General features: G+C 48.4%; 1 pseudogene; it reads right to left on the minus strand.

The window, feature by feature from the left end:
- Positions 1–1,827: 1,827 nt before the first annotated feature.
- On the minus strand, positions 1,828–4,455 carry LOC102405553 (annotated as a pseudogene).
- Between the last annotated feature and the right edge of the window lie 4,956 nt (positions 4,456–9,411).

Raw genomic sequence — 9,411 nt, forward strand, 5'->3', positions numbered from 1 at the left:
AGGCCTTCACCTGGTAGGGACCAGCCGGCTGGCTTCTGCAAAGCCCCCAGGTGGGCTGGGACTGCTCCCACCCGGGACAGGGGGACGGGGAAGGGAGGACTCTGGCTGGACCACGCAGCCGCCTTGTCACTTCAGTCTGTCAAGACTCTCCCAGACTCGGAGGCTGTGGCCTGGCCTGGGATCTCCGTTGTGCTCGGGCCTGGCCTGTGCCTCCCCGAGGATTGAGGAGCTGGGGGTTCCCCAGGCACCTGGACTCACCTGGAGCCTGACCACGGATGCTGGGTCCCCCCAGGCTGGTGTGAAAGGGATGGGGAGGAGCAGAGTGCAGAGCGGCCTGGGTCTTTACTTTCCAGGGGCTCACGCTAGTGTGTAAAGGCACACTGGTCACTTCCTAGGCCTGTGGAGAATCGTAGGGAAAATCCCGCACCTTGGCGGCTGGTGCTTCTCTAACTGAGTCTGCAAAGGGACCTCACAAGGCCCTTCGGGCGGAATTCCTTTCTGCTTCTCCAGCAACTACTCCACGTGGCCAGGCTGCCCCACTCCCAGGTCCACTCCCGACTCAGGCAGCGCAGAAGCCAGCCTCTCCTCTCACAAAGGAAACCGTCTGACCCACTGGCTCCATTCCTCAGCCTCCAAAAACCTGCAAGCTTTTCGTCCCTGGCATGCGAGGGCGTTTCTGTCTCCTTCTCAAGGATACCTGCCCCACATCCTCTCCCACCTTCCCCCTATGCTCCTACCGCTGCTGATTCACATTCTGTCTCTAATTGCACTTTCCAGTTGTTCAGTCACTGAGTCGTGTTCAACTCTTTGCCACCCTGTGGACTGCAGCACACCAGACTTCCCTGTCCTTCACTGATCCTGGAGTTTGCTCAAACTCATGTTCATTGAGTGGGTGATGCCATCCAACCATCTCCTCCTCTGTAATCCCCTTCTTCTCCTGCCCTCAATCTTTCCCAGAATCAGGGTCTTTCCCAATGAGTCAGCTCTTTGCATAAGGGGGCAAAAGTACTGAAGTTTCAGCTTCAACATCAGTCCTTCCAATGAATATTCAGGGTTGATTTCTTTAGAATTGACTGGTTGGATATCCTTGCTGTCCAAGGGACTCTCAAGAGTCTTTTCCAGGACTAAAGAATTGAAAACATCGATTCTTCAGTGCTCAGCCTTATTTATGGTCTAGCTTTCACATCCATACATGACTACTGGAAAAACCATAGCTTTGACTGTATGGACTTTAGTCAGCAAAGTGGTGTCTCTGCTTTTTAATATGCTATGTAGGTTGGTCATGGCTTTTCTTCTAAGGAGCAAGGGTCTTTTAATTTCATGGCTGCAGTCACCATCTGCAGTGATTTTGGAGCCCAAGAAAATAAAGTCTGTCACTGTTTTCATCGTTTCCCCACCTATTTGCCATGAAGTGATGGGACCGGATGCCATGATCTTAGTTTTCTGAATGTTGAGTTTCAAGCCAACTTTTTCACTCTCCTCTCTCACTTTCATCAAGAGGCTCTTCAGCTCCTCTTCAATTTCTGCCATTATTGTGGTGGTCATCTGCATATCTAAGATTATTTATATTTCTACCAGAAATCTTGATTTCAGCTTGTGCTTCATCTAGTCCGGCATTTCGCATGATGCACTCTGCGTATAAGTTAAATAAGCAAGGTGACAATATACAGCCTTGACATACTCGTTTCCAATTTGGAACCAGTTCAATGTTCCATGTCTGGTTCTAACTGTTGCTTCTTCTTCTTCTTCTTTTTTTTTTTTTAGTGTAGAACATTTGTTTATTTATTCCATGGAACACTCAAAGTTTAGATCAGTGGGAATTTTAATCAAAGAACTGTACATTTTCATCCTACATATATCGCTCTGTATTAGGAAATGACATTGTGATCCATTTCACTACAATATTACAAAATATTTACAAGAAAATATTAAAAATAACTCAAACATGAAAGGCAAGATGGGGGTGAAATAAACTGGCTTTTCCAGAAATCTCTACTCCAGTGCCCACAGCACACAATAAGAGAGCCAAAACAAATAACAAAGTTCCCCTTGATCACAAGTTTCCAAGGAATTGGAGTAGGGGAATAAATCTCATGAAAATGGTGGTATGAAAGGGGATGGATGTTATTAGCAGCACTGCCTCAATAACCAATGTATTTTGCATGAAATATCCTCTCTTTTATATGTAGTAAATTCTGAACAAGGCTAAACTTTAAGATATTCCTGGAAATAAAATAAAAAATACCCTGGCAGTGAAAGCAACTCTTCCACCTAAGCTGAGTAAGAGCCTCTTTCGCCATGAGCCACTGATGTGAACAGAAGCCTGAACCAGCATCCAAAGCCGTCACAGCAGCCCTTCCATCTCTTCATGAAAGCCTCAAAGACATCGTCGTTAGTCTGCACCGACACGGGAACAGATGGGCCAGATTTGGGTGCTGTTTTGGCAAGAGGCACGGCAGAACCATCCTCCGACTTTCTCTGAGCAGCAGCAGCCCCTTTATTCTCCCGACGCACCCGCAGTGCGGTTGGCATGAATCGTGTGATCTCTGCCTTGGGGTTAGTGATCTGTGGCTTGGCTCTGATGGTTGCTGTGGCTTTCTTCTCGATGGTGGCTGCGCTTGTGTCATCTGCCTTGGGTAACTGGATCAAGTCGGGCGGAGCACTTAGAACCCCCGGGTTGGGTAAGGGAGCTGGTGGGAAGAGCCCTGGTGGGGCAAGTCCAAGAGGAGGCACCAGAGGTGGGCGCATCATGCCAGGACGGGGTGGAGGGATACCTGGAGGTGCAGTGGGAGGTAGCGGTTGTGGGGGTCCCCGAGGAGGAGGGCCAGGAGGCAGACCTGGGGGTGGACTTGGAGGTAAAAGGCGGGGCAGAGGCCCTCAGAGTCCTGGCATTCAAGGCACTCTCAGGAACGGAGGAGCTCCTGGAGGTGGTCCAGGAGGAAGGCCTGTAGGTGGTCCAGGTGGCTGTAAAGGTGGAGCAGGTGGCAGTCCAAGTGGAGGTGGTCCTGGCATGGGGGGTGCTTGTATCTGAGATGGAGGAACAGACTGTGGAGGGGCTTGCTGCTGGGAAGCTGCAGACGTGCCATGAGAGAAAGATTCCTCCTTATGCTGTTTCTGTGATTGCTTTTCTGCTTCGGAATCATCGGAATCTTCATCATCATCCTCTGAAAATTCCTCGACTTCTCGTCCCTCCTCAGGGATTTCCTGACCTGTCATCAGAAGCATCATGGCTTGGAGAGGAGTCGGCTCCTCCTTCTTCTTCCTAGATTTTCCAGGCATATCTGCAAATCGTACACTCAGACCTGATTTTTTCTTCATTGTTGTCTCTCTCAGCGTCATCACGGTGCGCAAATTCACCCCTTCACTTTCTCCGTCTCATCTGCCACCCTCGCTGTCATCAGTGCTGCCGTCATGCTTGTCCTGGCCCACGTCTTCAGGATAGCCATCCTCTTCACTGGTGCTAGAAACGTCATCGTCGCGATCCCGCTGAGCACGTTCAGGACTATATAACATGTCTTCATCTCGCCTATGAGTGGGAATATCTAGGGCAAAGCCCACTTTGCGGCCATACATTTATAAGACTTGAGGAGGAGGTGGGCCTGGGGGAGGACCTGAAGGTTTCCTGCCAGGGGGCAAACGTGGAACACCATGTCCAAGAAGAGGAAGTATAGAAACTGCCCGAGTTGCAGGTCCATAGGTTGAGGTCTTCTTAAGGATGGAGGGTGGCTGGGCCCCAGGAAGTGGAATGTCCTGGATCAACATGTTGGAAGGAGCATGCGGCATATCTGGCAGAGGAATACTCTCCACTTCCACATGCTGGGCATTCTTGACAGCATCAAAATATTGGCTAAGTTGAGCCCTCTTCTGTTCATATTCTACTTCTAGCTTTCTCAATTCTTTGTAAAAATCTGGATTCTCTTTCTGATAGAGTCATAGAATACATCCAAATGTTTCATGTAGCTTTTTACGCTTGTCTTTCAGCACTTTCTCATTTAACTGTGGCTGCTACACTGGGTTAAACTCCATTTCATCCAATTTTTCCATGTCCCGGATAATTTGTTTGGGATCCTTCATCTTTAAAACTGCAGCTCGTACCATCATGTGCTGTTTTTTGTTCTTCTTTAATTCTCTTTTCCGAGCTTCTTTTCTGGCTTGGTCTGTAGGGTTCATAAATTTTCCACTTTTGGTGGATGACGTGGATCTCCGCCCCATGTTGACAAGTTGTTTGATTTACTTGCTTGTTTAAAAAATAAAACCTAAAACAGTCACGCTTCTGCTGGGCTCCTGCTGGGCTCCTGGGGCTGGGAGAAGTGGGGGAGGGGATGATTCTCGGCCCGTTTGACTTCGTAGGGGCCTTCACCTCTGCTTTTCGGTCAACCACCCAACCACCTCCATCTTGAAAGCTCCTAACTGTTGCTTCTTGATCTGCATACAGATTTCTCAGAAGGCAGGTAAGGTGGTCTGGTATTCTCATGTCTTTAAGAATTTTCCACAGTTTGTTATGATCCACATAGTCAAAGGCTTTAGTGTAGTCAATAAAGCAGATATTTTTCTGGAATTCCCTTGCTGGGAATGGTCCAACGGATGTTGGGAATTTGATCTCTGGCTCCTCTGCCTTTTCTAAATCCAGCTTGTACATCTGAAACCTTTTGGTTCACATACTGTTGAAGCCTAGCTTGGAGGATTTTGAGCATTACTTTGCTAGCATGTGAAATGAGCACAATTGTGTGGTAGTTTCAACATTCTTTATCATTGCCCTTCTTTGGGATTGGAATGAAAACTGACATTTTCCAGTCCTGTGGCCACTGTTGAGTTTTCTAAATTTGCTGGCATATTGAGTGCAGCACTTTTGGAGCATCATCTTTTAGGATTTGAAATAGCTCAGCTGGAATTCCATCACCTCCACTAGCTTTGTTTGTAGTAATGCTTCCTAAGGCCCACTTGGCTTCACACTCCTGGATGTCTGGCTCTAGGGGAGGGACCACACCATCATGTTTGTTTGGGTCATTAAGACCTTTTTTGTACAGTTCTTCTGTGTATTCTTGCCACCTCTTCTTAATAACTTCTGCTTCTGTTAGATCCATATCATTTCTGTCCTTTTTTGGGCCCATCTTTGCATGAAATGTTCCCTTGGTATCTCTAATTTTCTTGAAGAGATCTCTAGTCTTTCCCATTCGATTGTTTTCCTCTATTTCTTTGCATTGCTCACTTAAGAAGGCTTTCTCTCTCCTTGCTATTCTTTGAAACTCTATATACAGATGGGTGTATCTTTCCTTTCCTCTTTGCCTTTCGCTCCTCTATCTCAGCTATTACTCAGCACTTGTCAGTAAATGTGGGCATTTGCACAGGACACTTCTTCCCATCCATGTCTCCAGCTACCATCATGGCTGGCATTCTGGCTGACAGCCAGGCCAGGAGAACATCAGTCCATGCCCCTCAGCCCCTGGTTCCGGGTAGAACCTGAGCAGCTCTGGTCCCCAAGCCCCTGCCTCCGTGGGGGATAATATTCTATACAATGGTCTACACTGCAGGTCCTTGCCTCACTGTGTAGGGCCATGCCTAAGGTCTTGTTCATAGTCTGGCTCCATGGCCAGCCTGTGTCCACCTTCACAGCTTCGTGGATGCTCTCTGGTGTACACACCCACTCACCCACCTGCCACCCACCTTGCTCCTAGCTGAACTCAGGAGGTTTGTGTTTTCTCTGACAATGTCCACTTGAAATATGTATTTGACTTTTAAGGCCTTCAAAGTGATCTTCAAAAGATCACAGACACACAAATGGGGGAAACACAATGATGACATTTAGCTACTAAATCAAAGAGCAAAGGAAACGGGGTTTTAGGAAAACTGTCTATCATCCATCTCTCACTCATCATGCACCATCTGCCATCTAACAATCTATTCACCAACTCACCTGCCTACCCCCCTCCGCTCCTGACCAGACACCTCTATACATCCACTGGCTCTAATAACTGTGCCAGAGGCTTCTGGATAATTCTGCTCTGATGCTTTCTGCAGCCAGTTATACCCCCACCCCACCCCTGCCCCAACCTCTCCTTGACTTGACGTGCTTGAGGGTGTTGGTAGTCCAGGTGTCCAAAGTGCAGGGTAGATGGATGTTGTCCAGAGTCTCCCCTACCCTCTGGGATGGTGGTGCCACCCTAGCTGGAGGCCTTGAGGCACCTCAGGGAGCCTGGCCCCTCTGCAGACAAGCTTCTGTGATGCATCAGGTCCGCTTCCCTTGGGTCAGTCTCACATTCTTCCCGGGGTGTGCAGTTCCTACGGGAAACCGAGCTGAGGGTGAGAGCTCAGCCTCCTGGAAACCCTGGGACAGGAGGTCCAGGCTGAGGCCTGTGCTCAGACACCAGGGTCCCCCAACCATGGAGCCTGCCATGGACAGAGTCCACACCGGTCACCTGCCCTCACCCACAGCAGACTCAATCAGGAGACAGGGGCCGACAGTCCTGGCGAGGGAGGGCCAGAGGCACAGCCAGACCTAGCCGGGTGTTACTCACCTGCAGGAGAGGCCCATCTGCCTCCCAGGCGGCTCCTGGCATTGCCCAGTATGCTTAGACAGAGCCAGAGAATATGTTCTCAGTTGGAACAGGCTCTATTATTTATGAAGTTCTATTTTATATTTGAAAATCAAAACCTTGGAAAGAAAGCATCCAACAGGGTCTCAGGGTAAACAAACAGGCCTTCTGATGCCACGTTGCGGGGCCTCAGCTGTGTGGCCAGGGTGGGGCCCCTAGGAGGCAGCAGAGGCCTCAGGAGGTTGGAGAGCCTGCGCTGACATCTTGGTGAGCCTCCCAGGGTCTGTGTTAAAACTAAACACTCCAAGTTAACTTTTGGAACTCACAGCACCCCTCATGGGTAAGGACATCTGAATTTAATTTAGAAAAATTTACTCCTAGTCCTAAATACTACATCAATTTTCTTTACAAAGCGGAAGAAAGTACCTGTGGAGACTGGAGCCAAGTCTGCCGGCCTCCATGTGAGTGTAGCTCTGAGATAACCAACCAGTGTGTCTACAGTGGGGCAGGCTTATCTCCACTGGGGCAGGCGGTCTACACGGGGGCAGGCGTGACTACACCGGGGCAGGTGTGTCTACACTGGGTCAGACGCGACTATAGGAGGGCAGGCATGTCTACATTGGGGCAAGCGCGTCTCCACGAGGGTAGGCAAGTCTCCATGGGGCCAGGTCCTACCGTTTGCTACACATTCTTTCCCAGGAGTTCTGTGTTTGGGGAAAGTTTAAAGCTACATCTTCCAGACAAATGAGAGCCAGGCGAGGTTGGATGCAGCTCCCGGGATGTTGGAAAGCTCCCAGGCCCTGCAGGACCAGCAGGTAGCTGAGCCGGGCCATAGCGCTGATGGTGGTGCTGCGCTCAGGAGGGAGGTCGCAGTGTGTTCACTGCCAGACAACCCAGGGCTCCAGGACCACTCTGGCCGCCGTGACCACCCTTGGCACCAAGGAGCCCCGAGCAGGCAGACGGCAGACAGAGCCACCTGCGGGGGTGTGGCCTTTGGGAAGGAGGTCGACGTCCCCAGGGAGGGGGCTGGCCCTCCCCCGCAGGTCGCCCCTCAGACCCACAGACCGAGGGTGGAGCGCAAGGAACCAAGGTTCCTGGGGCACCGTGAGCCCCTCCTGCCCTTGGCGCACCCAGCGAGGGGCGCTGAGCGGAGCTGGGGGCACACAAGGGTCCGCAGGGCCCGGCCCCCACCAGGGTCTAATCCCACCTCCACTCCCACCCCTACCCCACCCCCCCACAGGCACAGTTCAGATGCCCATTCTGTGTCTAAACTCTGAACCTGCTCCTTCTTCCATCCCGCCTCCCACCTCCTCCAGGCCACCTCCCAAAGACACCAGGGTCCCTCGGGGGTGGGGTGAGTGGGCCCCCCACGGGCCGCAGCCACGAGGAGGCATTTGGCCTCAGCCGGGAGCCCCTCCAGGTCACACAGAGACCTTCGTGCTTCATCCAGCTCGGCGTTTCTCATGATGTACTCTGCATATAAGTTAAATAAGCAGGGTGACAATATACAGCCTTGATGTACTCTTTTTCCTATTTGGAACCGGTCTGTTGTTCCATGTCCACTTCTAACTGATGCTTTCTGACCTGCATACAGATTTCTCAAGAGGCAGGTCAGGTGGTCTGGTATTCCCATCTCTTTCAGAATTTTCCACAGTTTATTGTGATCCACACAGTCAAAGGTGTTGACGTAGTCAATAAAGCAGAAATAGATGTTTTTTTTGGAACTCTCTTGCTTTTTCTATGATCCAGCGTATGTTGGCAATTTGATCTCTGGTTCCTCTGCCTTTTCTAAAACCAGCTTGAATATCTGGAAGTTCATGGTTCATATATTGTTGAAGCCTGGCTTGGAGAATTTTGAGCATTACTTTACTAGCGTGTGAGATGAGTGCAATTCTGCGGTACTTAGAGCATTCTTTGGTATTGCCTTTCTTTGGGATTGGAATGAAAACTGACCTTTTCCAGTCCTGTGGCCACTGCTGAGTTTTCCAAATATGCTGACATATTGAGTGCAGGACTTTTACAGTATCATCTTTTAGGATTTGAAATAGCTTTGTAGGACTGGCTGAAGAAGCACAAGCCCTATTTGCTACATAAAAACCAGTATAGACCTAAACATATAAAGATTAAAAAGTGAGGAGGGAAAGATTTTCCCACACAATGAAAATCAAAAGAGGTGGAGTGGCAAATTGTTATATCAAATTTAAAATAATAAAAGATGCTGCAAGTTAAATGACATTTCAGTTGAAGAAGAAAATTCTTAACATATGCACTCAAAAGCATATACCTACAGAGACAGAAAGGGGAAACTGGGGTAACTCAAAAAGAAACACCTACACCAATAAAGATCAAAACAGAAAAACCCTTTACACAAACTGGGATGTAAATTGTATCTTCAGTACATTACATCCAAATGGGAATAATTATTAGGTGCATACTTTTCCAGAAGTCAATTTGGGGGTCACTTAGTAAATTTAATAAAATTGTGTATCAAGATCTTTTTGACCAACATGTGAGCAAAGGTATCAAGTATAGAAAAGAAGCACCAAAAACAATGATGAAGATTACTGGAAAAAAAAGAGGAGTCAAAAAATTCATAGGTGATAGAGTAAAGGGAAACTAAAAGCCCCTAACAACAGATAAAGCAATCTCAATAACCAGAAAAAAGCTCAGAGCAAAGAAAGAAATGAAAAGGATTTAAAGTTAAAGGTAATAAAAAATAAAGACAATAATGAAGAAAGTAAATAAACAAAACTATAGTTGAAGATTACAGAAACAATAAGATCACAATGAATAAGGACTATTTTGACATAAATGACAACTTCAGGAGAAAAGGATATGAGTTTAATAAGTTCCACCTCAAAGAATGAAAGACATTCAG

Source organism: Bubalus bubalis, chromosome 6 (genome assembly GCF_019923935.1).
Source record: "Bubalus bubalis isolate 160015118507 breed Murrah chromosome 6, NDDB_SH_1, whole genome shotgun sequence".
NCBI classification, from domain to species: domain Eukaryota; kingdom Metazoa; phylum Chordata; class Mammalia; order Artiodactyla; family Bovidae; genus Bubalus; species Bubalus bubalis.